Here is a 27,318-nt window from a genome sequence, read left to right as displayed (position 1 = left end):
ATGCATTTGGAAGGGTTCCCTCCTTTTCTATTTCATGGGCTACTTTGAGGAGTATTGGTATTAATTCTTTTGTATATCTTCTAGAACCCAGTTGTGAATACAAATAGTCCCAGGCTTTTATTGGTTGGTAAGCTTTTGATGGTGTCTTCTATTTAAATTGTCTATGTCCTCTTGACTCAGTTTGAGTTAATCATATAATTCTAGAAATTTTTCAGTCTTTGCAGTTTACTGTTTTACTGGAGTATAAATTTTCAAAATAGTTTCTAATCCTCTTCTGTATTTCAATAGTGTCTTTTGATATTTCCTTTTTCATCATGAATTTTAGTAATTTGAGTTTTCTTTCTCCTTCTTTTCATTAGGGTGGATAATTGTTTGGCAATTTTATTTATTTATTAAATGTACCAGCTTTTTGTTTTATCAATTTTTTGAATTTTTTCTTTTGTTTTAATTTCACCTCTGATTTTAAGTTTTTCTGTCTTCTACTTCTTTTGGTGTTGGTTTATTCCCCTTTTACTGGGCTTTGTTATGTAATGTCAGGTTGTTTATTTGTTGACTTTCTTCTTTTAATGAATGAATTTAATGAAATGAACTTTTCTCTTAATACTGCCTTCATAGTATCCCATAGGTTTTGATATGTTGTATCAAAATTCTATTTCCTTCTAAGATTTTTTTTTATCTCTTCCCTAATGTTTTCTGTTATCCATGCATCATTCAATAGTGTATTATTTAGTCTCCAGGTTTTGGAGTACCTTCTAATTTTATTTTGTCATTTGCTTTATCATTGATTAATAATTTCATTCCATTATGAAATTATTAACTAGGGATAGTGGAAACATACCTCAACAATGTAAAAGCTATCTGTGCTATATCCAAGGCCCACAACATCCTAAATGGAGAAAATTTTGAAGCATTCCCTCTAACAATGGGAACAACATAGGGATGCCCTCTCACACCACTTTTATTTGTTAGAGTCCTTGAAACTAGCCACAGCAATTAGATGATAGAAAATAAAGGAATATGAATAGGAAAAGAAGAACTCAAACTGTCATCATGGTCAGATAGAATGCAGGGTCATATCTCTTTTTGTGTGTATTTGCTAAGACTTGCTTTGTGGCATACCATATGATCTATTTTAGAAAAGGATCCATATGCTGCTGAGAATAAAGTGTATTTTCTTGTTGATGGATGGAATATTCTATATATGTCAACTAACTCTAAGTTATTGATTGCATTATGGAGCTCTAGAGATTATTTTTTAAATTTTTGTTTGGAAGATCTATCCCATGGTGAGAGAGGTATACTAAGGTCACCCAGTATTATTGTGTTATGGTCTATTTGATTCATGAAGTTGCAAAGGATTTGTTTACATACATAGATGCACCACTGTTTAGGGCACAGATATTTATGAATTTTATGTCTTGTTGATGTATGATTCCTTTAAGTAGTATGAAATGACATTCTTTATACCTCTTCACTAACTTTGGTTTGAAGTCCACTTCATCTGATATGAGGAGGGAAACCTGTGCTTGTTTACAAGGTCCATGTGAGTAATACATTTTTTTTTTTACAATCCTTTCAATCTATGGATGTCTTTTCCTGTGAGATGAGTCTTTTTAAGGCAGCATATTATTGGGTCTTTTTTAATCCAATCTGCCAGTCTGTGTCTTTTAATTGATGAGTTTAGGACATGGCCATTCGGGGTTATTATTGAGGCATGGTTTGCATTCCCTGTCATTTTGGTTTGTTTTTAGTTTTCAACTTGACTTGATTTCTCCTTTAATTGGCTTTTTCTTCAATGTAGTTCCTCCCTTTGCAGATTTTCATTATTGTGTTTTGTTTCCTCCTCATGGAATATTTTGCCAAGAATGTTCTATAGTTCCGGCTCACTTGCTGTAATTTTTTTTAACTTTTGTTTAATCATGAAAGATTTTTATTTCATCATCAAATCTGAAACAATTTTGCTGGTTATAAGATTCTTGGTTGGCATCCATTTTCTTTCAGAGTATAATAGATGTTGTTCGAAGATCTCCTGGTTTTTAGGGTCTGGGTTGAAATATCTGCTGAGATACCAATTGGTCTTATCCTATATGTAATCTGATTCCTCTCTCTTGCAGCCTTTAAAATCCTATCCTTATTCTGTATGTTAGACTTTTTCATTATAATGTTCCTTGGTATAGATCTGTTGCAATTTTGTACATTTGGTGTCCTGTAAGCCTCTTGTATTTGATTTTCCAATTTATTCTTCATGTTTGGGAAATTTTATGATATTATATCATTGAAGAGATTATGCACTCCATTGGTTTGTATCTCCGTGCCTTCCTCTATCCCAATAATTCTTATATTTGGTCTTTTGATCCTGTCTCATAATTCCTGGATGTTCTGTTCATAGTTTCTTACCATCTTTAATTTGTGGTCAACTTTATTTTCCAGATTGTGTACTTTGTCTTCATTATCTGATATTCTCTCTTCTAAGTGATCTAGTCTGTTGGTGGTGCTTTCTATTAAGTTTTTTATTTGGTTTATTATTTCCTTTATTTCAAGGATTCCTGATTTTTTTTTCAGAATTTCTAACTCTTTTTTGAAGTAATCTTTTGCTACCTGTATTTGCTCCCTTATCTCTTTGTTGTTATGATCAATGGTTGCCTGCATTTTATCTCTTTTCTCTTTGTTGGAGTGATCAATTTTTGCCTGTATTTTCTCACTTAGATCATTATTTAATTCACAGATCATTTCATTCTTGTACATTTTGAACTTCTTCTCTGACATTTCATCTACTGTTGTGTCAATGGATTCTATTATTTTAGTATTTTGGTTTGTTTGAAGACACTTTCCTCTCTTGTTTTTTGTGTTATCTATGTGTCTTCCTCTCTTGCAGTACAGATCTGAGGTACTGTAGTTTCTACCCTATAGTCTTGTAATTTCCCTGCACATTACCAATATCTGACCTTTAAAGGGCATATCAATATTACAGCATCTGGTGCAACCAATATGGTGTCATAAATCAATTAGCTTCTATTCTGACATGTACAGTTTTTTCACTATAAACAGAAATGATGAGTCCGGTTATCTCCTACTATGTAGCCAGAGGGTCTGTATAAGGGTTTAGAGTTTCTAATGGAGAAAGTGGGGGACAAGGGAGTGAGGCTGTGATGTTTATGAAGTAGGATGTGAGATTATAGAGTTCCCCACAGGGACCTTGGTGATAGTTTTCCAGGTCCTGGTTTTTGTCCCCAGATGGAAGTGGCCATGTACCTAATTGGTGGTTGCAGAAGCATCAAGCCTGTGGGTACCTTGATGTTGGGCTTCCAGTCCCCAGTCAGTGTTCCCAGGTGGAAGTTGCCCCAGCTAAAGATGGTAGAGGTGACCACGTAGGTCACCCAAGATGGGTGGAGGCTTCCCAAGATGGAGACAACGGCTTTCAGAGATGAGGCTGTAAGGACAGGCTGTAAGATAGCATTGGGTGGCCTATCCAGTGATGCTGCAGTGTGACATGTGATGCTGCAACGGGCAGCTGCCTCCTGTCCCTGCATATGCATATTCTTATAAGTCACAGAGATACCTTTGGTCTATTTCCTTTATTTATTTTTTTTCCCAGATCAACTGACTCAGCAATATCTAGAAATTAGCCTCCAACATACTTTGCTTTCTCTAAAGTGTTTCAATATTTGAACTTGATTAACGAAAAAGTAATTGTCATTTAAGCACTATGCCAAAATATTCATGGGAGATAGTTCATTAATTCTCTGTAAAATGATAATTTAATAATAGCCAAATTTTGTAGATGAAAACCTACCACCTAAAAGTTACCCAGGGTCTCAAGGCTTGAAAACCACAAAATTGCTACTTAAATCCAATGGCAAATATACTGCAGATCCTGAACATTACTTTCACCCAACAAAATGCAAGACACAATGCTTATTTTTTTTTTCTCATTAGTGATTCTATTTGATAACAGAAACTTGAGATTGAGGTTTAATAATTCTGTATTTATGAAATATTTTCAATGAGGCAATGTAACTTTGTGTCATTATAAGTTTTTACCTCAAATTCTTGCATTAAAAAAGTTTAGAGGGAAGATTAAATTTTGTACATTTTTCAATCCCTTTAAGTTACAATTAATTAAGTAAATGCATCTTCAAAATAAAACCGTGCCAATTGGTCTTCTCAAAGAAACTCTAAAAATGACTTGAGTTCATAGTAGGTTTGTAAACCAACTTTCAAATTTAATCTTCTACTTTTTAAATATTACTAGACTAGACGTGTTAAATGTTTTCTGTATGCTTTGACTAGTTTAACTCATTAAATGTGTTACTGGTACATTGAGCATTAAATAATGTTTTCAAAAATATTTTAAAAAATTTGACTGAAAATGCATACTTTATTCAGGTATTGAACTTCTTTTAAGAATATTTTCTATTTAAAAAAATAAAAATCAGCAATTCAAAATTACTAACCCTTAAGGTAAAACATAATTAGGCTTTTAAATTTATTAAATACATTATCAATGTGTACAACAAGACCTGATAGAAAAGTAGTTTCTATTATGGTCTATCTTTCTTTTAAAATAATCAATTGAGACATATGTGGCAAGGGAAATAATTCTCTTTGTGAAAGTCCAATTAGCAAAAGCTGAAAGATGCAGGGATTTCAGAACCATGCATTGGAGGGCATATCAGATGACTATCTACCTAAGTACCTTGTATGAGTCACATACAAACCTGCATCTGCCTGCTTTTGTCAACCATGCATTAGGGGAACTTTAGTTCAAAATATAATCTAATTTAACATCTCAAGATTTTATGACATTAACAGACTCAGCTAAAATATCAAAAATGTTATTAGAAATTACTTTTGAATTTGAAGCAAGTAATCGAAACAGTAGAATTAGTATATTTGCTTCATCTGATAAAAAAGTCACTTTTACTAACAGTCACAAAAGTAAATCATCATGAGTTGACATTGATAATGTATCACTGACACTAATGAATGACTGTTGTGTGTTGCTATGTAAAATGAGTAATTATTCATTTTTTTGTTTGAATATTTTGTCCAAGAAAACTTATTCAAAAATGAGTATCTTATTTTTTAAATAGTATGAAATATTTTCTGTAGTTCTGGCTGGGTCGTGTATTGCATGCCTGTAATTCCAGCAGCTCAAGAGACTGAAACAGGAGGATCTTGAGTTCAAAGCCATGCTCAGGTACTTAGTGAGGCTCTAAGCAACTTAGGGAGACCCTGTTTCTAAATCGAATATAAAAAGGACTGGGGATGAAAATCAGTGGTTAAGTACCCCTGAGTTGAATCCCTGGTACCAAAAAATAAAAAATATAAAATAAAAGAAAAATAATGTACAATATTTTTAAATTTCTCAAACAAAAGCAGAATTGCTTCTGTTCTTGTTTGAAAAGTGGCAAGAATGTTTTTGTTGTTATCGTTTAATTGCTCCTCAAATTTTTGTGGAAATCAAAATTTATCTCCTCAGCAAAGACTTTGTTCAAAGTAAAATAATCTGAATTGCTTGTGTTAAAACTTTTCTGAGGGACTTTTCACATTTATTTTCACACTGATTTTGAATAATAGGTTTACGTGAGTAGGGGGTTGGGAGTAAAAAAAAGAGGGCAGCAGAGAAATAAAATGTAAATCTTTCCTTTATTATAGGCAGCACATTAAAAATATTGATTTCATCTTCATAATTTATGTGTTAACTTTTCATCATTTTAGCCAAAAATACCTGAAAAGAAAAACTTACAAGAGGAAAGATTTATTTTGCCTCGTGGTTTCAGAGATTCAGTCCATGGTCAGATGGCTACAAGGGGAACATGTTGTTAAGAAAATGCATTGCAGGGAAGGACTACTCAGTTCATGGCAGCCAGGAAGCACAGAGAGGAAGGGACCTGGAACAACCAAAGTGACCTACTTCTGAATCCTAATGCATGGGGATCATGCTTTCAACAAATGAGCTTTTGGGAAGACATTCCAGATTCTAGCCATAACAATGTAACACACAGAAGACATACTTTGTGAATAGGTCTTAATAAATTAAGATATATTTGATAAATATTTTATGTCCAGAGAAGATAATGGATGTTTCTAGTAAAATTCTATTTTAAACTAAATCTAACCTCAAATAGTTGCAAGAATTTTTTTAAAAAATAAAATCGTTGCTGCAAAACCTGTTTATTTCCATTACTAGACTCCAACTTAATACATGACATATTCAAAAACTCTAACCGGATCTTAACTGGCAAGAAGCAACCAATCTCATGCCAAGGAAGTGCCAAAATTATGAAGAGAATATGCATACTGTATGTGGCATATGATCAGTATATTTAACAACTGAATATTCGTTTAGTAGGAATTTAGAAATTGAAACTTTCAGAACATTTCCTATTAGTCTTCAATAGATATGTTACAATGTATCACAAGGGACCTGGGATCATAAGTAGATTTTCACCACCTGCATTCCTTTTTCCCTTTGTCCTTCAATGAATCTTTTGCTTCTTTTTTTTCTGCCTCTGAAGCACTCCTGAGGGGCTAGTTAAAGAAAGACAGAACATTCACCTACTGACTGCTTTAGTCCTTGAGAAGAATGCAACAGAGATAACAAAAAGAAAGAGAAAAAAGGAATGGACTAGAAATATCCAAATTTGGAAAAGAAAATCATACACAGTTATCAATATTCAGAGCTAACAATAAACTATAGTTCATATAATTAAAAACCAAAATTTAGAAATTAGGTACCAATAGAAGGGCATGCTAGATTTATTGTGTAAGACTTTTGGAGCTAATATCAATTTGTAAAATGCATTCCAGTGTATATTGTCAACTTACTTTTGTATACCTTTCCTCATAGCAGAAGGTTTTTTTTTTTAGTTAATGCCATTGAAAACCCCATGCTGAAGATATGCATTATATAATGCAAAGAGTTTAAGAAAGCTACCATTAGCATTTATAAAAGCAAACCACACACTCTACCCATCAATAATCAAAAGTGTGCCACTTCCATTTTGGAATTTGTCCTGTGTCAATGAAATTTTGACACGAATAGAAAGATAAGACCCTTTAGAAAAAAACTGTTAAGAGAATTCTCCAATATTATTCCATTGCATCCCAGATTTAATCTGCTCCAGGCAGAATAATCTTAGCTCTTGGGTCATGTGGGACCCAACACATCCAAGTTTAAATAGATAGCTACAGAGTTACAATCTTACCTTAGAAGCCTTTTTTTTTTCTTTTCCTTTTCAGAGCTTTTTCAAAGAATACCAAAGGAATGACTGGACTGATATTTGAAAGAGGGACAATGTCAAATGTACTTCACATAACTTTATACACATCATATAAGGTATGCACACACAGTGCTGATTTCAAACACTAGTTTTCCTTTTTTTCCAAATACTGGGGCCTGGATTTTTTGATGAACATATTGCTTCAACATTCAAATTATATTATTTTAGATTTGTTTATACACTTGCTCAAATAATAACTTTTAATATCAAAGCCTTAATTGATTCTAAGAAATTATTAGTTCCCTCCAGTGTGCTGTGGTCTTGCCCCAGTCACCATTAATTTCTTTATAATTGGGGAATCTGTGTCTGAATTTTTGTTTCATTTGGTAGTTCTATTTTGTTGTTAAATCATCAGCACTTTCTGTGCAGTAGACAGACAATTTCCAAACCTCTCTATTATTGAGACAATCCTCTATTTAGCATTTCAGAGTTATGTTTTTCACTCTGAAATAATTACTACAGGGAGTCTTCTATGTTCTCCTGTTAGTCTCATTTCTCCTGAAAAGGAAAAATGGGTTCATTGGGAGAAAGTAAAATGAGAAAATCTGCCAGTGTGAACTAAGTTGGACAGGAGTGGTTATTTCATTTCCTTCTGGTTTTTAATCTAGAGTCTAGGTCCTTAAAAAAGAATACAATAAATAGCTGACTTCAGAAGCCACCAGCTGCTATAAGATTCCTATCTACATTGCTGTAGCTTGAATACAACAGAGAACATATCTTTAAAGTTATTCTCTTAAGGGATAAACTTTTGGGATCTAAATTCTAGCTGTGTTACTTTTCACTCTGAGTATATATTTGAGTATACTTGAGTATGCTCCAAGTCAGGTAAAAATTTCTACAACAAAAAGAAAAAAAAATATTTCAAGAAACATGAAAAAGTACTTGTAAGAAGTAAACAAATCAAGAATTTTAAAAAGTGCTTGAATAATAATTCCATGATTTGATAAGAAATTTGATGTTTCCAATATAAAGAACTCACTGTGTAAAGAAGAGATTTATAAATGATAAACTGAATAATTTTGTAAATTATAAAAGGATAAAAGCTTCAAGAAGAATAAAGACTGTGTGTAAAGAAGAAACATTCCTATAAAATCATGAACTACAAAACAGGCTCTTCAACAATGACTTCACATTTAGGGATGAAAAATGACAAAATTGAAAACAAACAGTTTTTAATTTTATATCAGGCCTATAATTTTGAATATAAATTATTAAACAGTGATTTTTACTTAAAAATGTAACTCTAGTACAAATACAAATTTAGCACATGTCAAATACCTATTTAATTCATATAATTAATCATACAATCCAAAAATCCCATTTTGGGGTATGTATCCAAAAGAAAAATATCAATATTTTGAAGGGATATATGCATCCCAGTTCCACTGAAATGTTATTTTATAATAGCTAAATTGTTGAGATGACCTAAGTACACATTGAAATAAATTGGCAAAGAAAATAAAACCATTCATCTATATATGGGCATTACTTATTATGTGAGTATATGTGTCTTTATGTGTGCTTAGTGGGAAAGATTTTCAACCACTAACAAAGAAAGGAAATTCCACCACTTGCTACAACATAGGAACCTGAGGACATTATGTTCAGTGGAATAGGCCAGACATAGAAATGCAAATACTGTGTGATTTCACATATATATGGGCTCTAAAAGAGACAAATTCATAGAATCATAGAGCAGAGCAGTGGTTATGACAAATTAAGGGGTGGAAGGAGACAGGGGTAACAGAGATACTGATCAAATGATACAAACTTCTGTTTATAAAATGAATAAGTTCAAGGAATTGAATACATAGCATAGTGACCATTATTAATAATACTGAATTATTATCTTAAAAATTTTCCACAGGGTATATCTTAAGTATCCCCAAGGCAAGCTCAGGCTTGAAACACAAATATTACACTATTTGGTGAATGATATATTAATTAAACTGCAGTATTCATTTCACAGTATATACATGCAGGACATCACCTTGTGCTTTTTGAAAACATGATATAGTAAATAAAGCAGAAAAAACACTTTATTTAACTCATAGGAAATGAGAAAAATATGAAACGTGTTTCAAGAAGTATCTAAAAAGCATATATATGTATAGACAATTGGAAAATTGCAATTATTTTCTTAATAGATAAAAAACTGGATTTTTGCAGGGTTTTATCAGTTATACTTTTGACAGATGTATTGATTTGTATTTCTATGAAAGAAATATATTACATTTAAAAAAATCCTCAATAATAGAGAGTTGTTAAATAACTCAAAAACAATGAAAGGCATAGACTCCATACAATAATGTAGAACAGGGTACGCAATAGTTTTTAAATGAAAGACTTTTAATTAAATGACACTTTTTATGAAAAAATGCTTTTGGATTGGGATGTAACAGTTGGTACAGCATTAGAAAAAGAGTAGAAGGAAATGTTTTAAATATTTGCTATGCATAAACATTTTTCTGAAAAATACTCAACATGAAGATAATATACAAAGTAGAATTTTGTAAACAGATATGATCAATTGCTAATTTAAGAGATTATTCTAATGAGATTTTTAAAATCACATATACAGTTTACTACTACTCAACTTTCTGCCAGCTCACTTCTAATATGGAATGTCTATTTTACTTTAAGGAAAATATATCTATCAACTTTAGGTCATGTTTTGGTTATGGAATAAATAAGTTTACATTTTATATTAATATGTTATAGAAATGAAAAAAATAATACAGTAAATGATAAATGCATTAAACAAGATTAGAAAAGTAGTGTACATTTCTCAGAGCAAAAAGGCAAGAAATTAGGGTTGATTAAATGTAAGTCACGAAAAGTAAGAAACCAGGCAAAGAATAGTATACCAAACAGAAATTAGCTCAAATACAACAGAAGCTAAAATAAATGCAATTCAATGATTTTCTATTATCATAGTAGTCCTAGGTTAGAATGAAATAAAAAATAAAATAACTGTATGTTCTTACAAGAGACAGTTAAAACATAATGTCACAGAATGTATGAAAATGAAAAAAAAAGCAATTACTGTGCCAAATTCATAAATGGTATCCATAACATCGGAGGGTGATCTTGTTAAAAATATTATCAGTTTATTATTCTCATCTATTCCACACTGTATAATAGCTCCTCATTTCCAACACACATAGTTGTGTTGGCTAAGGTAAGACTTGTCATTTTCTGATGGATTAGACATGTGCATGGATGTATGATTTTAACTTTTGGGGGCATGAGCAATTGAAAAGACAGATTTCCCACCAATATACTCCATATGATACATTGCAGTTGCTCAGGAAATGGTGACTGAATAGAAGAATGACACAGGGAATAAATCTTCTGATTTTCTCAGAAATTGAGAGACTAGGCAACTTAAACAATAAAAGCTATAGGAAATGTAAATACTGCTAACTTTAACATTGAGGTAATAAACAAATAGAATAATGTAACTCCTCCCCCAACTAGAAAGTACATATTCTTAACAAATGCTTATGATATCATTGCAAAAATTTAAAGTACACTAGTCTTTGAAGAAAGCAACAAACATTCCAAATAATGAGCATCAAATAAACTACATTGATCATAAAATCGGTTACTTCTGAAATATTTGGAAATAAAGAAATTAACATCTAAATCATATGTGAAAAGGAGGAATATTATGATACAATTGTAAAAGAAATTGCCAAATATTTCGAGTTTTCCAGAACTACCCAGATCTAGTCTAGGAGTGCTAGCCTCAAATTACTGAATGATTAAAGAAAGAAAGACAAATAGATACAGGATTGCAGAGAGGACAATTGTATGGGGGAGGGGGGGGACTTATGACTTATTAACAGCAAACTGTTCCTGGATAGCAGTGAGACAAAGTGAATCTCCATAATTTGGAACAGAAGGAAGGTAATTTATATTGGTCAGGACAAAAAAAAAATGGCTTCATCCAAACTGGAATGAACCTGGTTTCTTTCAAGTTAACACCAAAGAGTCAGGCACATTCCTAGCACCAGGGTCCCCTTGTAAAGCTCTCCATATCACTCTTATGGTTTGGTCTATTTATAGTATGCTGAGAAACTTGCAATAAAAGCCAACTGGAGTTACTAAGGTATAATCAAGCTGGCTGTAGTTATGTCAAGCTGAATGCACACAAAGATGAATAACAAAGAAAAGATAGGACATTAAAAATTATAAAATGTACCAAATAGACTTTCTAAGAGATGTATATTATATAAATATACATGCATATGAATGTGTGATTCATATTATTTTAAAACAAACTACCTAAAATATAACACTGAAATCACAGAAAACTATAAAAAGTATAAACTCAAAACAATTTTAATTGAAATCTAGGCAGGAATTTGTCCTAAATACTGAAACAAACAAACAAAAAACCATACACAAAAATTTTAAAAAATGGTTCAAAAGACAATAGTTCTTTCGTATTCACAAAAGATACATTCCAAAACTACAAATGAGCTCTAGAAAAAAAAGGTAGTACCAAATATTGTGTATTTTGTTTTCTTCTGTACCTACATTTCTATGGCAGTTTAACTTATGAATCAGGCACAAAAACATTTCAACAACAACAATAAAATATAACAATTATAACAATAGAATAAAATTAGAAGGGATGGAATAAGGTAAGAACAGTGAAATGAATCTGACCTAACTTTCCTATACCACAGTGAATCTCACCATCATTTGTATCCACAAGACACAAATAGATAAATAAATACTAAAAGTAAATAACAGAAAGATCAGTAAAGGGAAGAGAACAGAGAAGAGACAAAGGGAGGGCAAGGGAGAGTCCTGGGGATTGAATTAGAAAGAATTATATTCCATGTATTTGTAATTTCGTCAAAATTAATCCTAATGTTATATATAACGAAAAAGAACCAATAATACAAAAGTATGTGAACATGGTTATTCAAAATACTTATTGGACTTCACCATACTGTAGAAAATAAGAAGCAGCAGCAAAGAAAAAGAATATCTCAGCTTACTTAATATCAGAATACATCCATCAAAATTCAAGCAATGTAGTCCATGAAGCCTTGTTTATAAAACACTAAAAAATCCAATGTCCATAAACATAAAAAATGCATAAATAAATTATGATATTTATAATACTAAGGGTAAGACTGTCAACTTCACTGAATAGAATCTTGGTTTGAAACACGGATAATTTTTGCAAACATATTAAGTAAAAAAAGCAAACTGAAAGTGACATATATATTACAATTTATGTCAGTTTTACAACAGAGTGGTAGTAATATTTATGGATGCATACTTTTACTTTAAAATACACATGTGTGAGATATATTGTTACTAGAATCATAGTGACATGTTGGCAAGGAGAGAAAGGAATGAGAACAAGGAGTTGGGATGGATCTATTTTTAAAATGCTACTTTCTAAGAAGAAATGAATTTTAATGCCTATTGCCTGTACATACATTTCTATAGCAGTTTAATTTATGAATAGGGAACAAAAATTAGCAACAACAATAATAAAATATAATGATTATAAAAAAGAGCAAAATTAGAAAGGACAGAATAAGGGAAAATATTATTTATATTCAACCAAAAGGCATTTTGCCACATTTCCTTTTGAAGCAATTATGGAAAGCTCTTAGTTTCTCTCCTGTATCTTCACCTGGGATTGGGAGAATACTGCTCAAGACTATACCAAAAGCTATAGATAATTAAATAATCACTTTTATAACATGTAGAAAACTTTGTAACCTACATATCAAAGCCCAGATGTAAATTGTTACCATTGTGTTGTTGCTATAAGTATTCCTTTTTCACTATTGCCAGGTTATTTAGAATTTAGATATCAAAATAAGTAGAACTAAAAAATCTTGCATCCTGTGTATAATACCAGTAACAAGTGCATGCACATTTTACAAATGGGGTGAAGTTTCAAGTTTGAAAATAATCTAGCATCTCTATCATTGTCTGAATTCTCACAATATTTCAAAAGATGTATGTACTATAAATTTTTCAATAGATGTTACACAAAAGATAGATTGACCTCTGCATGGCTTAGGTCAGTAGGTTTAGAGCAGGGGAGAGGTGAAGTGATAAAAGAACGAGAAAAGGCCCCTGGCATGGGAAGTACACAATCTCCTCTTTCTGCATAGCAAGACAAGATCTCATGCAGAAATTAATTCTCTGCAGTAAATGTTTAAGGGCAGAGTGAACAAGCAATGCAATTATGGAGTTCATTGTCAGACTTTCTCAAACAAGAGGCAACAGGCTCCTGAGCTGGGCTGCCTTGAATGGAAGGACACCAGTCAACTCCCCTCTCCACTTGGCTTTCTAAACACTTTATGACAATTAACTCTGTGTGCTTTGTAATTGGGCCTGATGGCTCTATAATTACTTTGTCTCAACAAACAATGAAATTGTGAATAGGTTTTATTTTATTTTTTTTTTTCATTTAAGATTTTCTTCCCAGTTACTCCTTTGGGCCCATTTGGCTGTGGCAACTTGATGAAAATGTATGTGGAGAAAGAATGTGTCCAATGATTGTTTATCTTTCTTAGGTCTGTTTTACTCGCCTTTGCTGCATTAGCATTGTGGCTCATCCTCAATTCCCCAGAATGGTGGTAATGCCTTTGCTGAATTTACCTTTGTTACCTAGCTATTGGAGATTAATGTTAGAGGGAAGCCTGATGTCAACTCTGCCTGGGAAGAGAGAGGGTTCAACCAAAAGGCAGAGGAAGTCTTTAGAGACAAGACAAGGGCCCGGCTTACCTTGTTTGAAGCTTGTTAGATCAGCATGATTTATGTAACTGCTCAGTCTGCACAGTTTGTTCTGTGTATATAGTTTTTGCCTCTGTGCAAACTAACCTATAATGATTCTGTGAATTCCTAAACTATCCTTCTGAATTCTTTAATAAAATATATCCTCACATCCCAGGTCTGCCTATAGGTGGACAGATTGAATACTTGAAGTCACGCCCTATTCTAAGTGGTGGCACATGCATTTATGTATGATTTTAAAATTTAAGAAATCACACACACACAAAAAAAGAAACCACAGTGTGAGACTGACTGCTGATGGCAGTGATTCAGCAGTGGATGCAATTATTTGAGTTTCGGAGATCCTGAAACATTCTATAGCATGACTCAAGCCAGATCTAAATGTTTTCATTTCCTTTTCAAATGATCTATACATTAACCTCCAATTTTGTATGATTGACATGATAATAAACTAAAGATAATCACTCCAAATGAACCAGAATTTCTTGCAATTCAGAATAACTTTGACAGCTTTAATTTGTATTAGATACTTTTTATTATAATACAAAGTACAAAATGAATCGATTCAGAGTCAGATAAAGTGTATTATGTTTGAATTTTTTATAACAGGACTGTTGAATTTTTGCCAACATTGTCCTAGGCAATAAATAAATATCTGATGAGCTAGCCAAATTAAAACATTGATTCAGTGTAAATGCAATGGGATCAGAGTATTTGCATTAAACAAATGAAAAGCCAAGCAAACTTAATAAACAAAAAAACTCTAGGTGTTTACCTTCAATGGGTAGTTTGTGAATACTATCTTGAAAAACATAGGCTAGAATTTCCTAGTCTATGTAAGAGACCCCTCTTGGTTTTAATATATACCTTATTGATGCCTAATGCTTTCTCTACTAATAATTCTAGGACAAAATCAACAGTATTGAAAATATAATCTATGTAGTGTTGTAGTCCATCTTAATGGCATGTAATCATAGGTTCTTATTGCTTATTCTGAAAATTAAACAGCCACATAATGAACAACAACAACAAAAATATGCTTCACCCTTTAACTAGAAAAATGCACAACCTAGTTTTGTCTGCCCCTGTGTCAGTATTCTTTCCATTTTCATTCTGTTCAGTTAGGAGACATTATCACTTCTCCAGGCAAAGACAGTCATGACTTGTTTAAGAACAACAGAACTAAAAAGGGCTCATAGAAGAAGAGAATTAGCTCCTGGAATAGGCTTTGAAATAGCTGAGTTGCAATCTAATTAGATACTGAAAAAACACAACCCTGAAAAATAGGAACTGACTATCAATGCAAAAGAAACATCATAACAGATGAACAGATTAACACTAGGAGATATACGAGAAATTTTTATTTATTTATTCTCTTTTTTTCATTATTAAACATATAAGTTTCAGGAATCAACAGCAAGGTTGATTCTTAACACGTAGCAAACTTCTAGCTCCTAGAATGGTGGGCCAGCTAATCAAGTCAGGCTCTATTTTAGGGAGCAGAACTTGGATGTGGAACTTGAATGCAACAACTTTCTGATTGCAGATCTCATGTTCTTTAAATACCCTCAGGTTATAACCACAGTAGGGAACAAGAATCACAGACAGGAGGGCAGAGCAGACATTGATTCAGTACACAGTAGAGATTATTTTCCTTAAAGTTAGCTGATGTTAAGAGACAAAAAAAAAGTACCTACATTTTGGCCAAACCAAAAGCCAATTTTATAAAAGTTCTTAAGGATGATTCTAGGAGAAAAAGAGAAAAGAAAGATAATAACTGGTACAAAGGAATTTATGGAAATGCATTTTATATGGTCAAAGTAGCAGGGCTGTAGAATTAATTTTTAAAGGTTTTGTAGCTGTTAAATTTGAATTTACAAGTACTGTCATAACATATTCAGGGGTGATTGTTTAAAGTCAGTGTATAAATTAAATATTAGAAAAATTTATTTTTTGACCTTGAATTTTTCCTTTTATTTTTAGACTTTTGGAAAAGGATATAGTATTATGAATAAGCCTATTGCTGATTTTCCCAACAGAGCTATGCAAGATTATTGTTTCTCCAGATACAGTAAGTATCAGATACAGTAAGTGCTTGACTTGGTAATGTTTAGGAGCTAAAATGTACCAAAATGCATCCATTTAATTATGGAATAATAGGGCTGCAATATCCTGCCAATGTCCCAAAAAGCAGATGTTTGCCCCATCTCATGCATTTTTAGAGGTGCAGGCTCAGGCCCAGACATTTTTTCATACCATCCTGTTTCCAGCCAGTCTATATATTCTTGTAAATTAATTATAATAAAGTGTTTTGAGGAGTTAATATAAGTAGAAACTACACACAAGAAAGTATAATACAAATGTTACAAATTATAAAACTAGCAATAGTACATCAGGAGGCTTCTATAAATCATGCAACCAAAGACCAGCAGAGCCAAGATGAAAAGACCATCATCAGGCTCCAAAGTCCTGTGGTGAGTAGAATTATGCAATGATGCCCCACATAATCCCTGGGCTTGTGAATTTGATGGATTTTTTTCCCATGAGTGGGGTGGTTATGTTACATAGTACAACTGACCTTCAAACAGGAAGATGGTCATAGGTGGACCTGTCCTAGTCACAATTAAAAACAGAGATTTTTCTACAGCTTGTCACAGAGAAGGAGCCTGAAAGATGCATGCTGGTCACTGTGGAAGAATAAGAACATCATATGCTTAGTTGCTACTGGAGAGAGGCAGGCTCTAACATCTGAGAGCAGTCCTCAGCTAACAGTTATAACAGAAACAGGGACCTTGGCCCTACAACTGCAAGGAACTGAGGTTTGCTAACCACAGAACAAACTTGGAGATGGATTTTTCCTTAGAGTTACCAGACAGGAACACAGCCCGACACATCTTCATTCCAAGTTTGCAATAACTCTGAGCAGAGAACTATGGCATGCCATGCCAGACTTTATATGTTGAAAACCGTGAGCTAATAAACAGCTGATGTCAAATTTACAGTAATTTGCTATGCAGCAGTAGATAACTAGTATATCCTCTATGTTTACTGCATTGACATAAGAGAACTCAATCTTCTTTGCTTCTATATGGTATCACTAATGTTCCAAAGATACACAAATCGGTTTGATTGTTTTATTTTCACTATGAATCAATTCACAATTGGTGTCAAAGACAGCATGATTATTTTAGTAAATACATTTTTTAAATGTTTTTTTTTCAACCGAAGTATCAAAAGCTTTGCAACATTTCCTTGAATTGTTTAATCCTATGGCAGGAATATAACTTTCTCATTGTTGGCACTAACACTATAGAAGATCTCATTTTGTCTGTCAGCTATCCCAGAAAATCTGTGCTACCCTGAGGGAGTGATCTAAATTTACCTTCATCTCCTAAATTGGGTTTTCCAGTCCTCTTTGTACATCTTCTGCTTATAATTGTTCGTAATTTAAATACAAGAAAATTATGAAATATATCCAACATCTTTATTTTGGAAAAGCCTGCTTAGATTTTATTTTCAAATAAATTTGTAGGAATGACTTCATCTAATAAATAGTTTGTTATGACATGTGCTAACATTATTCTTTACTATTTCTTTTTAAATTTTTACATTGATTTACATGTAGATTATGACTAAGCAGCTAATATCAACTGAACTACAAAAGATTAACCACAGCCAAGGTAGGCCTGAGTCCATCCCCTCCCAGCAGACAGCCGCTAGAGCTCAGGCTAAGCCCAGGACTGTCTCCACCCACCTGTAGATACCCACAGGAGTCAGGCTTGGACCAGACCCACCTCATTGACCTGCATGGGAACGTGGGCCTAGGGTGTCTGTCACCAGCAGACACCCACTGGAACACAAGCTCAACCCAGGACTACTTGTGCATACTGGAAGACATCTGCCAGATTCACGCTCAGCCCAGATATGCCTTGCTGACCTGCACAAGTTTTGAAACCCAAGGTAGGTCCAAGTCAATTCCATCACCAGCAGACACCCTCTGGAGCTTGGGCTCAGCCCGGATCCAACTCACTAAACTGCATGAGAGGCAGGGCCCAGGGTAAGCTTGAGTCCACCCTGCCCCCCACTACCTGGGAGCCTACGTCTAACCCACTTTCATTATGAGACACTGAAACCATCCCATAGCCTTCCCCTATGCAGTAACCTATACCTTGGGACAATAGACAGGCCTTAGAAGCAGCTGCAATTTGGAGCAGGCATACCAAAGCCAGTATAAGGCACACCCTTTTAGCAGCATCTGTGAAAGAGATTGCATCCATCTTGGGACGCCTCCACTGCTATCTCCAGTTACCTCCTGATATTGCTACCACCACCTATAGTTGCAATACCATCCATCCTGAGACACAGGCAGGGTCTAGAAGTCCAACACCAAGGGAAGGTACAGATAATTTGCACAGATACTACAAGATTATAGGGTAGAGACTGCAATAACTCAGATCCATACTGCAAGTAAGGAAATCCCATAGACAACATGAAAATCAAGGGAGGAAACTGCCCCCAGCATAGGACAATAACAGAACCCATGGACAGTGCAGTTGATGAAATGTCAGAGAAGGAGTTTAGAATGTTCATAATTAAAATGATCTGTGAATTAAAGAATAACCTAAATGAGCAAATACAGGCAAATGTGAACACTCAAACAAAGAGATAAGAGAGAAAATACAGGCAACCATTGGCAACACCAATAAACAGAAAAGGGATCAAATAAATCATCCATAGATCACACCAACAAAGAGATAAGGAAGAAAATATAGGATTACTTCAAAGAAAGAGATAGATATTCTGAAAAAAAAAAAACAACAGAAATCCTTGAAATGAAGAAAATAATAAACCAAATAAAAAACTCTTTAGAAAGCATCACCAACAGATTAGATCACTTGGAAGACAGAACATCAGATAATGAAGACAAAGAATATGATCTGGAAAATAAAGTTGGCCACAAAGTGAAGCTGGTAAGGAACCATGAGAACCATGAGAAGAACATCCAGGTATTATGGTATAGCATCAAAAGACCCAATATAAGAGTCATTGGGATAGAGGAAGGCATAGAGTTTCAAACCAAAGGAAAGCACAATCTCTTCAACAAGATAATATTAGAAATTTTCCCAAACATGAAGAATGGATTGGAAAATCAAATAGAAGAGGCTTTCAGGACACCAAATGTACAAAATTACAACAGATCTACACCAACGCACATTATAATGAAAAAGTCTAACATACAGAGTAAGGATAGAATCTTGAAAGTTGAAAGAGAGAGGAATCAGATCACATATATAGGGAGGCCAATTCATATCTCAGCAGATTTTTCAATACAGATCCTCAAAGCCAAGAGATCCTGGAACAACACATTACCATGTTCTGAAAGAAAATAAATGTTAACCAAGAATCTTATATCCAAATAAAGTAAACTTGGAGACTAAATAATATGATACTGAATGAACATGGATTTAAAAGATATCAAGGAGGAGAATCAATTAGATTTGATGATAAAATAAAAATCTTCCATTAAACACACAAGTAAAATAATTTACAATTAGAAAGTCTACACTATAATACATCCTCGGCAATATATTCCAAGAAGAGAAATTGAAAAACATCATGAAAATCAGAAAATACACCAAAGGAAAAACTAATAAAATGAGAAACCAAGTCAAATTAAATACCAAAAATAAGCAAAAATGGCTGGGAATACAAATCATGTCTCAATAATAATCCTGAATGTTAATGGCCTAATCTCATCAATCAAAAGACATAGAGTTATAGTTTGGATTTTAAAAAAAAAGACCCATCAATATACTGCCTCCAAGAGACTCATCTCATAGGAAAAGACATCCACAAACTGGCCATGAAAGGTTGGGAAAAATTATACCACTCCCATGGATAGTGGAAGCAAGAAGAGGTTTCATATTAAATAAAGTAGACATCAAGCCAAAGTTAATCAAAAGAGATAAAGAATGATATTTCATATTGCTTAAGGGAACCATTCATCAACAAGACATAACATTAATAAATGTATAAGGCCCAAACAATGGAGCATCTATGTTCATCAAACAAATTCTTCTCAACTTCAAGAGTCAAATAGACCACAATACAATAATTCTAGATGAGTATAACATACCTCTTTCACCACTGGAGAGATCTTCCAAACAAAAGCTGAACAAAGAAACTATAGAACTCAATAATACAATCAATAACTTAGGCTTAACTGACATATATAGAATATTTCATGCTTCAACGAGCAAATACACTTTCTTCTAAGCAGCATTTGGATCCTTCTCTAAAATAGACCATTTATTATGCCACAAAGCAACTCTTAACAAATGTAAAATAGTGGAGAGACTAGCTTGCATCCTATCAGATCATAATGTAATGAAATTAGAAATCAATGATAAAATAAAAAATAAAAGCTCTTCCAAAGCTTGGAGACTAAGTAATATGATACTGAATGAACAATGGGTTTAAAAAGATATCAAGGAGGAGAATCAAAATTTCTCAGAGCTGAATGAGAACACAGATACAACATATCAAAACCTCTGGGACACACTGAAGGCAGTACAAACAGGAAAGTTTATTGCATGGAGTTTATTCCTTAAAAGAGGAAAAAGTCAACAATTAAATGACTTAACATTACATTTCAAAGACTTGAAAAAGAAGAACAAATCAACAGCAAAAACAGTAGAAGACAAGAAATAATTAAAATCAGAGCTGAAATCAATGAAATTGAAACAAAAGAAACAGAAAAAGTTAACAAAACAAAAAGTTGGTTCTTTGAAAAAATAAAAAAAAATGGATAAACACTCAGCCATGCTAATGAAGAGGAGGAGAGAGAAAACTCAAATTACTAACATACATGATGAAATGGAAATATCAGAACAGATGCTATAGAAATACAGAAGATAATTAGAAATTATTTTGAAAACTTTTACTCCAATAAAATAGAAAATATTGAAGACATCAAAAAATATTTAGAGTTATATTATTTACCCAAATTGAATCAAGATGATATACAAAATTAATAAAGATCAATTTGAAGTGATGAAATAGAAGACACCATTAGAAGCCTACCAACCAAGAAAAGCTCCGGATGGGATGGATACACAGCTGAGTTCCACAAGACCTTTAAAGAATAACTAATACCAATACTTTACAATTTATTTCATGAAATAGAAAAAGAGGGAGCATTTCCAAAATCATTCTGTGAGGTCAATATCACCCTGATTCCAAAACCAGGCAAAGACACATCAAAGAAAGAAAACTTTAGACCAAAATCTCTAATGAATGTAGATGCAAAAATTCTCAATAAAATTCTGGCAAATAGAATACAAAAATGTGTCAAAAAGATTGTACACCACTATCAACTGGGGTCCATTCCAAGAATGCAAAGTTCATTCAACGTACAGAAATCAATAAATGTAATTCATCACAGAAATAGACTTAAAGATAAGAATCATATGATCATCTCAATAGATGCAGAAAAAAGCATTTAACAAAATACAGTACCCATTCATGTTCAAAACACTAGGAAAACTAGAAATAACAGAAACATATGTCAGCAACATAAAAGCTATCTATGCTAAGTCCCAGGCCAACACATTCTAAATGGAGAAAAATTGAAAGCATTTCCTCTGAAAACTGGAACAAGACAGGGATACACTCTTTCACCATTTCTATTTAACATAATTCTTGAAACATGGGCCAGAGCTCTTATACAGATGAAAGAAATTAAAGGGATGCTGATATGTAAAGAAGAACTCAAATTAGCACTATTTGCCAACAATAGGATTCTATACCTAGAAGACTCAAAAAATTCCACCAGAAAACTTCTAGAACTAGTAAATAAATTCAGCAAAGTAGCATAACACAAAAGCAACACCCATAAATCATGGACATTTCTGTACATCAGTGACAAGTCATCTGAAAGGGAAATGGGAAAACTACCCCATTTATAATAGCCTCAAATATATATATATATATATATATATATATATATATATATATATATATATAGAGAGAGAGAGAGAGAGAGAGAGAGAGAGAGAGAATACTTGGGAATCAATGTAACAAAAAAGGTGGAAGACCTCTACAATAAAAACTACAAAACACAAAACAAAGAAATTAAAGCAGAACTGAGAAGATGGAAAGATCTACCTTGCTCTTGGATAGGAAGAATTAATGTTATCAAAATGATCATATTTCCAAAAGCATTATACATATTTAATGCAATTTGAATCAAAATCCCAATGACATTCCTCATAGAAATAGAAAAAGCAATCATGAAATTCATCTGGAAAAGTACAAGACCCACAATAGCTAAAGCAATCTTTAGCAATAAGAGTGAAGCAGGTGGCATCACTATATCAAGCCTTAAACTATACCACAGAGCATTAGTAACCAAAAAAGCATGGTATTGGCACCAAAATAGACTTGTAGACCGATGGTATAGAATAGAGGATACTGGGACAAACCTAAGTAATTTCAATTATCCTACATTAGACAAAGGTGCCAAAAACGTGCATTGGAGAAAAGATAGCCTCTTCAATAAATGGTACTGGGAAAACTCAAAATTCATATGCAACAAAATGAAATTAAACTAGAGACACTCTGCCTATTAGAAGAAAAAGTAGGTCCAAATCTCAATCATGTGGGATTAGGTCCCAATGTCTTTAATAAGACTCCTATCATGCAAGAATTAAAATCAAGAATTAATACATGGGATAGTTTCAAACTAACAAGTTTCTTCTCACCTAAAGAAACAATCAGTGAGGTGAATAGAGAGCCTTCAATATGGGGACAAATTTTACTACAATCAAGTCAGAGCAAAAATCTCTAGGATATATTAAAGAACTCAAAATCTTAACATCAAAACATAAATAACTCGATCAATAAATGGACCAAGAAACTGAACAGACACTACTCCGAAGAAGATATGCAATCAGTCAACAAATATGTGAAAAATGTTCAACATCTCTAACAATTAGAAATCTTCTCTTAAGATTTCATCTCACTCCAGTCAGAATGACAGCCATTAAGAATATAAACAACAATATGTGTTGACAAGGATGAGGAGGAAAAGGCACACTCATACACTGCTGGTGGGACTGCAAATCGGTGCAACCAATATGGAAAACAGTATGAAGTATTCTTAGAAAACTGGGAATGGAACCACCATTTGAACCAACTATCCCACTTCTCAGTCTATTCCTAGATGACTTAAAAACAGCATACTACAGGGAAACAGCCACATAAATAATTACAGCAGCATAATTAACAATGGATAAACTGTGAAAGCAACCTAGATGCCCTTCAGTAGATGAATGAATAAAGAAAATGTGGTATGTATACACAGTGTAATATTCTTCAACGTTAAAAGAGAGTAAAATCATGTCATTTGCAGGTAAATGGATGGAGTTGGAGAATATAATACTAAGTTAAGTTAGCTAATACCAAAAAAAAAAAAAAGTCAGATGTTTTCTCTGATTTAAGGCTGTCAATTCATAATGTGGTGGGGTGGGGGCATGAAAGAATTAGATGAACAGTAGATAGGGCAAAGGCGAAAAGAGGAGGGAGGGAAAGGAATGCATTGGGGTAGGAAAGACAGTGTAATGAAATGAACATCATTCCTCTAAGTACATGTATGAAGATACAAATGTAATGCATTCTGCTGCTGTATGTAATAAATTTTAAAAGGAAAAGAAAAGAAAAGAAAGATTAACCACAATTTAAGAACTAAAGACTGCTTAAGTTGAAAATGTCTTATTCTTAGGGATAATTGAATTAAGTTATTATTAATAATATACAAGTTATTTTTATAAGAATAATATTGTATTCCAATTTCCTGTAATAACTTATGAAGTTGACCATGAGTTAAAAATTAAAAATGGTCTCCAGCAGGAAAAACAGCAATATAACCACAATCAGTAATATGCATATTACCCATATTGCAAAAATTTGAAGCATCTCAGTTTGCAGACACCTTGGAGTAAGTTTACTTAAAGGAGATTAAAAGAAAGAAAACAGAACAAACTTAACTTGTGGAAGATTGTTTTTATGGGACATGAAAAGTTCAAGAAGCCCATATATATTTTAAAAAGAAAGACATAATAAACACTAATTTAATATTCTGTTATGCATATTTAAAAATGTTAATATAAACTCAATCATGACATAAAGTGAGTTATATAATTATTGAAGGTAAACATGGCTTCATGTATCAGAAAGCAATTTTGCAGCTACAAAGACACTAAGTCCTGTGAGTTCTCTTTCAGATTCAGAACTAGTGAAGCACTAGCCAAATATAATAAATATATTTGACCAAAGTCATGTAAAAATGTCAATCTCCTATCATTTGATATTTGTTCAGTGGACTATCTATTCTATCTATATTTGTGCAGTGGACTATCTATTCTATTCCATTTCAGGGAAGTCACAGATCCCTCCCCATGCAAGAACTTCAGAAGAGATCCTTGTCTGTTTTAAGTCTCCAGAAACACTTTTCATGATAGAGATTGTGCCTACTTTTTCTTCTAGTAGGTTCAGGATCTCTGGTATAATGCCTGGGTCCTTGGTCTTCTTTGAGTTGAGTTTTCTGAAGGGTGAGAAATAGGGATTTGATTTCATTTTGTTGTACATGGATTTCCAGCTTTCTTTAGCACCATTTGTTGAAGAGGCTATATTTTCTTCAATGTATGTTTATGAAACCATTTTCCAGTATGAGATAAGTATATTTATGTGGGTATGTGTCTGCGTCTTTTATTCTGTGCCATTGTTCTTTATATCTGTTTGGTGCCAATACCATGCCATTTTTGTTACTATAGCTCTGTAGTATAATTTAAAGTCTGGTATTGTGATGCCTCCTGCTTCATTTTTCTTGCTATGTATTGCTTTGCTATTCTGGGCTTCATATTTTTCCAAATGAATTTTACAACTCCTTTTTCTATTTCTATGAAAAACATGACTGGAATTTTAATATGAAGTGCATTAAATCTGTATGCCACTTTTGGTAGTATGGTTATTTGACAATATTAAGTCTGCCTATTCAAGAACATGGGAAATCTTTCTATCTTCTAAGGTCCTCTTAAATTTCTTTCTTTAGTGTTCTGTAGTTTTCATTGTGGAGGCCAACATGTTGGGCTAGGATCTGAATTCCTCAACAAGACTCCTAAAGCACAAGAAATACAATCAGAAATCAATAAATGGGATGGTATCAAATTAAAAGGCTTCTTCACAGGAAAGGAAACAATAAATAATGTGAAGAAAGCCAGATGGCAGAAAATGTTTGCCACATGCAACACAGAGCATTAATCCCAGGATACATAAAGAACTCAAAAACTTAATACCAATAAATAAATAAATAAATAAATAACCTGATCTATAAATGGGCAAAAAAAAAAAAAGCTAAACAGATACTTCACAGAAGAAGAAACACAAATGTTCAAAAAATATATGAAAAAAGTTCAACATCTTTAACAATTTGAGAAATGCAAATTAAAAATAACACTGAGAATTCTTCTTATTTCAGTCAGAATGGCAATTATCAAAAACACAAACAAAAATAAATGTTGGAAAGGATATGGGGGAAAAGGTACATTCATACATTGCTGGAGAGATTGCAAATTGGTGCAACCACTCTTGAAATCAGTATGGAAAATCCTCAGAAAACTTGGGATAGGACCCCCATTTGATTGAGATATTCCACTCCTTGGTACATACCCAAAGGACCTAAAAATCAGCATACTACAGTGATTCAGCCACATCAATGGTTATAACAGCTCAATTGACAACAACTAAACTATGAAATCATCTCACATGCCCTTCAACAGATGGATTAAAAAATGTGATATATGTACAGAATGGAATATTATAAAGCTTTAAAGAAGCATGAAATTATGATATTTGCCAACAAATGGATGGAACTAGATACTATCATGCTAAGTGAAATAACGCAACCCCGAAATCAAAGGTCAAATCTTCTCTCTGATATGAGGATGCTAACGCACAAGAAGTATTTTGGATTAGACAAAGGGGAATGAAGGGAAGGGGAAAGTGATGGGAAGAGGAAGGGCAGTATAATTAATAGTACATTACTTTTCTATGTTCATGTATGAATACACAACCAATGTAACTCCACATAATGTACAACCACAAGAATGGGAAGTTATAGTCCATGCATATATCATATGTCAAAATACATTGTACTGTCACATGTAATTAAAAAAGAACAAATTTTAAAAATTAGAAAAGTAAATCAAAAGAAAAAAATAAAATAAAATGAAATTTCAGAGGAGAAAAAAAGAAAAAGTAACCATTTTCATTCCTTAGGTTACTTTTGGAACCCGGAAGTACACCACATGTTGCTTTATTACAATAATTCTGTGCGCACCCCATTTTTAGAACATTGGGGAGATTTTCCACCTGGCTTTACCATGTGTTTATCCAAGAAAATGATTTGAATTCTTACAGCACACTGAAATACATTACAAATTATTATTGAGTTAGACTTTTCCTTCTGATATAATTCCTCAACAGGGAACACAGTTTAAAATGGTACCATAGGTGATTTTATTTTACTTTATTTTCTCTACATCACTTTCCTCTTTTAACATTCTCTGCTCTCTAACACTTTCATGTTTTCATAGTCCTAAAACTGCAAATTACTGTGACAGAAATTCATGGTAAATATGACAAATAAGGCATGGTTTCATCCCTGAAGGGGGTTATATTCTAATGTGAAAGTTGACCAACCATAGACCGTAGGCTACATCTAACCATCACCTATTTTAGCAGATTAATATTTATTGAAGAGCAGCCATGACCATTAGCTATGTCCTGCCTGTGGCTGCTGGCACATACCATACTGGCTGAGATGAGTAGATGCTACCAACTGAATGGTCTGCAAATTAACTTCTATAATTTTTAAATTTACCTTTCAATGTTTGTTATCTGACCCTTTACAGAAGAAGTGTGCCATCTCTGACTTAGTAGACATTATGCTCACTGAAATATAGGAACAAGCAAAATATATGAAACTAGGCTTGAAATATTATGGGAAAGTTTGATTAAAACTCTGAGAATGGAGGAAGATTCCATGAACAGATCTCAGTGAACTGAAAAGAAAGCATTGATTGCTGAGAGTTTTAAAGTGCCAGGGCAAATAGAGCACATGACTCTATCAGTCCACATCTAACTATGGCACAGCAATGGCAAAAAAAAAAAAAAAAAAAAAAAAAAAAAAAAA

Source organism: Marmota marmota, unplaced genomic scaffold (genome assembly GCF_001458135.2).
Source record: "Marmota marmota marmota unplaced genomic scaffold, marMar, whole genome shotgun sequence".
NCBI lineage: Eukaryota > Metazoa > Chordata > Mammalia > Rodentia > Sciuridae > Marmota > Marmota marmota.
This window is presented reverse-complemented; position numbering follows the sequence as displayed.